Source organism: Electrona antarctica, assembly GCF_951216825.1.
Source record: "Electrona antarctica genome assembly, chromosome: 7".
Classification (NCBI taxonomy): domain Eukaryota; kingdom Metazoa; phylum Chordata; class Actinopteri; order Myctophiformes; family Myctophidae; genus Electrona; species Electrona antarctica.
Genome location: NC_136812.1, coordinates 13,554,413 through 13,561,912, shown reverse-complemented (window position 1 = coordinate 13,561,912; position 7,500 = coordinate 13,554,413).

Genomic DNA, 7,500 nt, shown 5'->3' with positions numbered 1-7,500 from the left:
GCTCATGCAGAGCGAACGCTGTGAGCGCTGGTGTGGAGCCCGTGGCTGTTGTGTATCTTTTCTATGGAGTGGAAATGTCCAAAACTGTTGCTTTTGTATTAGTATTTATTTATTCATCCCGGGGTTGTTGTTGTTCGTTGTCTTTATGGAAAATGTTTCCTGTTCAGATTTGAAGCTCAGAACATCTGCGACTACTGTTCTCTGTAATTTGTTACTTTTGTTTTTGGAGGATTCTGACTCCAGTCCACTAGTGCAAAGAGAGAGAAAATATCTGATGTACAAGCTTGCAGTTCTGCTATTTCGTGCGACACTCTTTTATGACAAAGTATAGGGCGGGCATTCATTTATGAAACAATTTAACAAAAAACAATAAAAAGTTGGATAGGAGGTTTCTTGGAAACAGAAATGGTATCTTTTCTACGCTCTGTGTGCCTGCCTGCCTCGCATATGACCTATGATAATGATCCCATCTACCCCTCACCTCTGACCCGGTGCAAAGCTGAACCAGGTGTGGGGAGAGAGGACATAGCTGTGTGCACATAGTCTTTGGTGTGCCCGGGGAGGACCCCATGCGTGAGTTGAGTGACAGATCTGAACGGTTCCCGGTACCTCCCAGTCGATGCTGTTCTAAGGGCCCCCGAGGCCCGGGGCCCCTGACAGATGCATTTAGAGGCAGAGACAGAGAGGGAAATATTGTGTGTGTGGGATGTGTTGGTGTTTTCGCACTAGCGCATCAATCAGGAATAACACGTCTCAGACACCAGAACTGCATGGCCTGCATATAAAGATACATGCTTTTTAGGATGTGCGTGCATGTGTGCGTGCGTGCGTGCGTGCGTGCGTGCGTGCGTGCGTGCGTGTGTGTTAAGTGAGCTTGTAGATCTGCTATTTTGCCAAAATGTTTGCCTATTATGCAACAGAATAGGTAGGTATATATGCTAGGGTTCATGTTTGTAATGCGCTGAGCAAACGAGCGCGTTCTAGTATTTAGCCTTCGTCAGCAGTTCCTGTTTTGTTTTTAGCATCAGCCACATGCATATTTGCCAGGCGCTCTGTGAGATAAAGACAGAGATAAAGAGGGAGTGAAAGCGAGAATCAAAGAGTCCTTTCTCCTCCATCCCAGCAGCGGAACACACAGGGCTCATCACATGTCTCTCCATGTGTCCACCATCCCATCCGCGTCTTTCCCAGCTGATTCCAATCTGACAAACATTATACTGAACAATATAAGGTCTCGCGAACAAACAAGTAGCGATAGAAGATCTGCTGAGTTTTATGGAAAATGTGTGACTAGGTCTTAGTAAAAATAGGTCGGCTGTCACTGAAGACATATGTTCAGTGCATGCTGTTCTAATAGAGGCTCTTTTGGCGTGATATTTTTTTATGATGCTCCCTGGCTATTATTTTTGTTTACTGATGTTGTGTATTTTCACACACAACTAACCCAGTAAACTCTGACGATTTAATCCATTTTGGGTGGGAACCCCTTTTGGTGTTTTAAACATTATGTTTAAAACACCAAAAGCTACTATTTTTGAAAAATTGTTAAAATGTGGCGCAAATCATTGAATATATATTTCAGAGCGAACATTTTTAACTAAAATATTTGCTTCTGGGGGGTCCCTGCCTGGAACTACATATTTTGAGATGGGGGTCCGTGGCCCAATAGAGATAATTCTGGGGGTCCTTGACATGAAAAAGGTTGAGCACCATTGACATAGAAACATGGGTTTTTCAGAAAAATGTTAGGATTTAGAAGCCTTTTTTTTAATCGACCTCAGTCCAAAATGGGTTAAGCAAACTCTGCCTTGTCTTCCTCACAGATTAAGTCGTCAAAAAGGAGTTGTACGAGTACGTGTGAACTCCTTCAGGAAATGAAGGATGCTAGCGTGTGCGCCAACCAACATGTCCTATACAGACCCAGGGATCCAGATCCAACCAACATGTCCTATACAGACCCAGGGATCCAGATCCAACCAACATGTCCTATACAGACCCAGGGATCCAGATCCAACCAACATGTCCTATACAGACCTAGGGATCCAGATCCAACCAACATGTCCTATACAGACCCAGGGATCCAGATCCAACCAACATGTCCTATACAGACCTAGGGATCCAGATCCAACCAACATGTCCTATACAGACCTAGGGATCCAGATCCAACCAACATGTCCTATACAGACCCAGGGATCCAGATCCAACCAACATGTCCTATACAGACCCAGGGATCCAGATCCAACCAACATGTCCTATACAGACCCAGGGATCCAGATCCAACCAACATGTCCTATACAGACCCAGGGATCCAGATCCAACAACATGTCCTATACAGACCCAGGGATCCAGATCCAACCAACATGTCCTATACAGACCCAGGGATCCAGATCCAACCAACATGTCCTATACAGACCTAGGGATCCAGATCCAACCAACATGTCCTATACAGACCCAGGGATCCAGATCCAACCAACATGTCCTATACAGACCTAGGGATCCAGATCCAACCAACATGTCCTATACAGACCCAGGGATCCAGATCCAACCAACATGTCCTATACAGACCTAGGGATCCAGATCCAACCAACATGTCCTATACAGACCTAGGGATCCAGATCCAACCAACATGTCCTATACAGACCCAGGGATCTAGATACAACCAACATGTCCTATACAGACCCAGGGATCCAGATCCAACCAACATGTCCTATACAGACCCAGGGATCCAGACCCAACGTTGAGGAACCATAATCGGTTCCATCACATTTGGAACCGTTTCTGGAGCTGGTTTTATCACACTGTCAGAGCTGGAATGTGGACTTCACGTCTGCACTACAATTACAATCGTATACACAAGTGGTTCTCAAACCATTTAGCATCAAGAACAACCATACAAAAAGAACCAAATAGATAAATAAAATACATTCGGACACTCTGTGAGTTACAGACCTGTATATAAGGGTCCATTTGGAACTCCCTCAAGTGCGCTAACCCAGAGGAACCCAGAACCACTACAATAATATGTATGCAATGATTGTATGATTGAATTACAATGAAGGCCAAAATTACATGATTTTATTTTATAGGAATTGTTAAAGGTGTCACAGCCCCTGCCAGTGTCCTGTGTGTGTATTTGTTGCGAACGCAGTGATTGCGAACGCAGTGAGCATTTACTATGAGACCCAGCAGATCATGTCTGTCTGTGTGTGTGTCTGTCTGTGTGTCACGCTGTAACACCACCCGCCCGCCACCAGAGGGCGCATCTGTATCACACACAAAAACACACACACACACACACACACACACACATGCACGCACACACGCACGGCTCTGTGTGTGAATGTGTATGTGTGTCAGACTGCCACAACAGCTGCGTTCGCTTCCCGCGTTCACGCGTCTTACTTGTATTAGTCTATCTGTCTGTGTGTGAGCATGTGTGGGCGTAGGCTTGGTTCCTGGCTTTCCAGATTGGCACACCTGGGTCTGATCATCTAATCTCACTCACCTGCCTTCCATCTTCTCACCACCACCACATAAAAGCCCTGGTTTCCTCGTTGCGCGCTGCCAGATCGTCCCACAGTTCTCCATGCGGTAACGCTTCTAGCTGTTATTTCCTAGTGTTTACTAGTGACAATTATTCCTAGTGTTTTGCTCTACTATCGCTTTGTTCCAGTGTTTTTTGGTTTTTTACTTAGTTTTTTTCCTTCTGCTTCAGTTGCCTGCCTGTTTGCCTGCCAGCCTACCCACCACCCCAGCTCCTGCTAACTTTCTGAAAAGTAGCCAATCTACAAGCTCATTCTGAACAGTTGCATATCTACAAGCTCATCATTTGTTTCAATAAACACCCTTGGACTTTGCCCTCCTTGTTGTGTCTGCATTTGGGTCTGCCAGTTTGGTTATACGTGATAAAAGGGAACCGTTAAGGAATCTGACCATTGAGAAGGAATCATTAAGGAATTAAGGAATCGTTAAAATTCTAAAAGGATGCCAACCAGAAGAAAAATATCATAAAGAAGAAATCACTACGAATGACTTTAAGCTAAGACTTTGCATCATTGAAATATGACAACTCCTCAACGGATCACTGGCCAGCAGACTTCCGTCTCTCCTGCAGGGTCACACTGTGTCTGGATCAGTGGTTCTGAAAGTGGGGTCATCTTTGAAGAGGTTACAGGGAGTTTACAGCACACAAATGGACCGATACGGGGACCCGTATCGGTCCATTTGGTTACATTTGCTTTCGTTTCCATTTGCACACTTCCAGGGTTACCTCTGGGCTCATTCGTCATCAAACGTAATCATTTTTTTTTAAAGTTCAATCTAAAATTTTCAGAGATAACAATACATTTTAAATGTTTTTCAAATGGATTTGGCTAATATTATGATAAAAGAAAGATTTCTTTTAAGGAGTAGACTAGTGACAATAGCAGATCTTGGTAGGTCTGCTATTTTCAAATGGGTCCTGCATGGGGAGACATCAAATTAAGGTTTGGGAACCACTGGTGGAGACATCTCAGACATAGTGATCCATCCCTGGGTTGTGATGCTTCACGTCTTCCATCCAAGCACTTGGAGGTCCATAAACAACCTGCTAGCAGGATATCCTCACTGTCAAACACCAGACATAGACTGACGTTACTGGAAATGTACATGAAGTGAACACAAACCAACAAAGGAATTCCTTCTCAAGCACCTCACTCTTCCTTTCTCCATTTACTGGAATCCAACCCGCCCCCCACTGCTACTGTCCTTTCTTGACCCCCCGCCTGATGCAACCCATCACATGCTACCTCTGAAAACCAGCACAACTTGACCTCCCTCCCACACTGTCCAATAAAGTTCTCCCATCTGACACACAACAGAACCCATTTCATTCAATTAACCACTTAAACCCCAGTATATGCCGTATAGGTGACCGGAGTTGACCCTCCATTCATCCCTCTACACTAATTCATTCTTACACAATTTACAATTTAGGCATTTAGCAGACACGCTTGTCCAGAGCGACTTGGCAATAAGATAAGGTAAACACATATATCAAATGCAGAGAGACAGTGTCACGTTGGATTATGATCACAGATGAAAAACATGCAGACAAAAGACACGCACATCTAAAACCTATAGGCTGAGTGCTACAGTAGATCAAAAATTGTGACAGTATACGAATAAAAAGAGTGCGTAGTACACCAACTATGCTGCTCCCAAACGTATCTTTACTTCAGCAGTAACGTTTCGAGCTGACCAGGCTCTTCTTCAGACCGGACTCTTTTTATTCTTATGATCGCAGATAAAGCAGTCTATAGGCTACTCTAAACAATATACTGATGAAAAGGTATCTGTACATTGAAACTATAGGCTCCAAGGTACTGGTAGACAATGACTATCGAGCCATCGAAATGTTTATCATTGTGGACCAGACAAAAAAAACAAGCCTAAATAGCAAAAACATGAGAACAAATGTCCACGGTATGTCTGCATCATGGTCGTCATATCTGGATTAAGTGCTATACGGGCCGAGCTAGACTCTGGATAGGTGAGTCTTCACAGATTATGCCGGAAAACTGCAAAACAAAACAGTGAGCTCGTAGATCAGCTATTTTCGCAGAACGTCGGCTCCCCATGATGCAGAAACAATGTTAAGAGTTCTCCGAGTTCATGTGGTTATAATCCATTAGAAAGGATGGGAGGCCTCTAAGGTCAGGAGTCTAGGTTTCATTGGATTATTAGGGTCAAAGGGGAGTCAAAGACGTGGAAGTAAATTGGTTTTACTTAAGTAAAAGTAGCAATAGGCTACCACAGGGAAGACTGTTAAGAAAAATCGGGTATTCAAAATTGAGTTAAAATGCAAACGTATGGCCCAGGCGGTGGCGTAACCGTCTGGGCACCCGACTGGTAATCCAGTCGCAGTGTGCCGCGGGTTCGACTCCCGAGCCCGACACGGCCTTTACTGCATGTCTTCCCCCATCTCTCTCCCGTTTCCTGTCAGCCTACTGTCTGTCCCTTCAAAAAAACCAATAAAAGGCGTAAACCGCAAAAAAAAAAATGCAAACGTATTGGCATCAAAATATGTGTAAAGTATCAAAAGTCAAAGTACTGGTCACGCAGAATGTCCCATGGTAAATGGTAAATGGTGCATTTATATAGCGCCTTTACATAGATTGTGCATTACATTCACCCATTTACACACACATTCATACGCCGATTGCAGCGGAAGCCATGCAAGGTACCAACCAGCACACCGGGAGCTGTGATTTGGGGTTCAGTGTCTTGCCGAAGGACACTTCGACATGTAGACAGGAGGAGCCGGGATTCGAACCGCCGACCCATGGATCATTGGACGACCTGCTCTACCTCTTGAGCCACAGTCGCCCCATGCATTTCACAAGTTTTCAAAATGTATAGAACTCTTTTGAAAATAGCAGTTCTATGCGACATGTGACTGAGCTTGCTATTTTCAAATAACCCAAGGGTCTAGCCTACAGTACTGTAGGTATATAGGGCTGAGGTGGTCAATGTAAAAAGAGTAAGATGTACAACATTTTCCTCTGAGATGGAGTGAAGTAAAATATTGAAATTTGTAAACACTCGAATAAAGTAAAGAATCCTCAAAGTGCACTTACTGTAAGTGGAGTACGTGCTTCGCTGCTTGAGTACACGTACTCAGTTACTTTACATTTTGTTAGCATTTGGGGTTCCATCAATCTTACACAAAGGGAGTTCATAACGAACACGTTATCCAATGTTGTGAAGGTGCAGGGAGTGGAAGATTAATGCACAAAGTATAGCCTAGACGTTTATTAGAAGATTACCAAACAAGCCGTATACTTGGAAAAAGCATGACTCTATACCCTCAGGCTGACAGGCTATATCCCACACTTTATCACAATGTAGCGTGAATGTGATATCCATAATAGGAGAACAAAACCCTGTTTTTAACCTTCTGTGATTGATTATATGTTTTTAACACTCTGAGATTCCCTGTGAATGAAAAGTGCAATACAAATAAAATTCATTATTATTATTATTACAAACCTGGTCTGTGATACGTGATAACACATTAATATGTATGCCGTCTGGTGCTAAATATATCAAAAATAATCAAATAAAATTATAAATACGGGGGGGTGGGGGCAGGGGGGAGTTTTGCAAACAAATTGATATGGAAGATTTAACTTTATATAACTTGTTTTCTCTTTCAGGCTTGAGAAATTGATTTCTAGAGTGCAATGTCAACACTGGCTCCCTTATCTTCAGACACTGGTGTGTGCGTTGCGACCATGCGTGCGTGCGTGGCAGGACTGCAGCCAGCTGGCGGCGTGGTGTATGACTCTGAGTACCACCCCGTTAAAAAACAACAGAATGACTAGTAAAACTGGCAGAGGTAAAAAGCCAAAGAAAAAAGTTGTTAACGCATGTTTCTGTTGTTAAGTCATTAGTCTGACTCTTGTTTGCCCAGAAAAAGTTCAAAGACCAAAAGACTGCGTGTTTATGGAGGCTTGA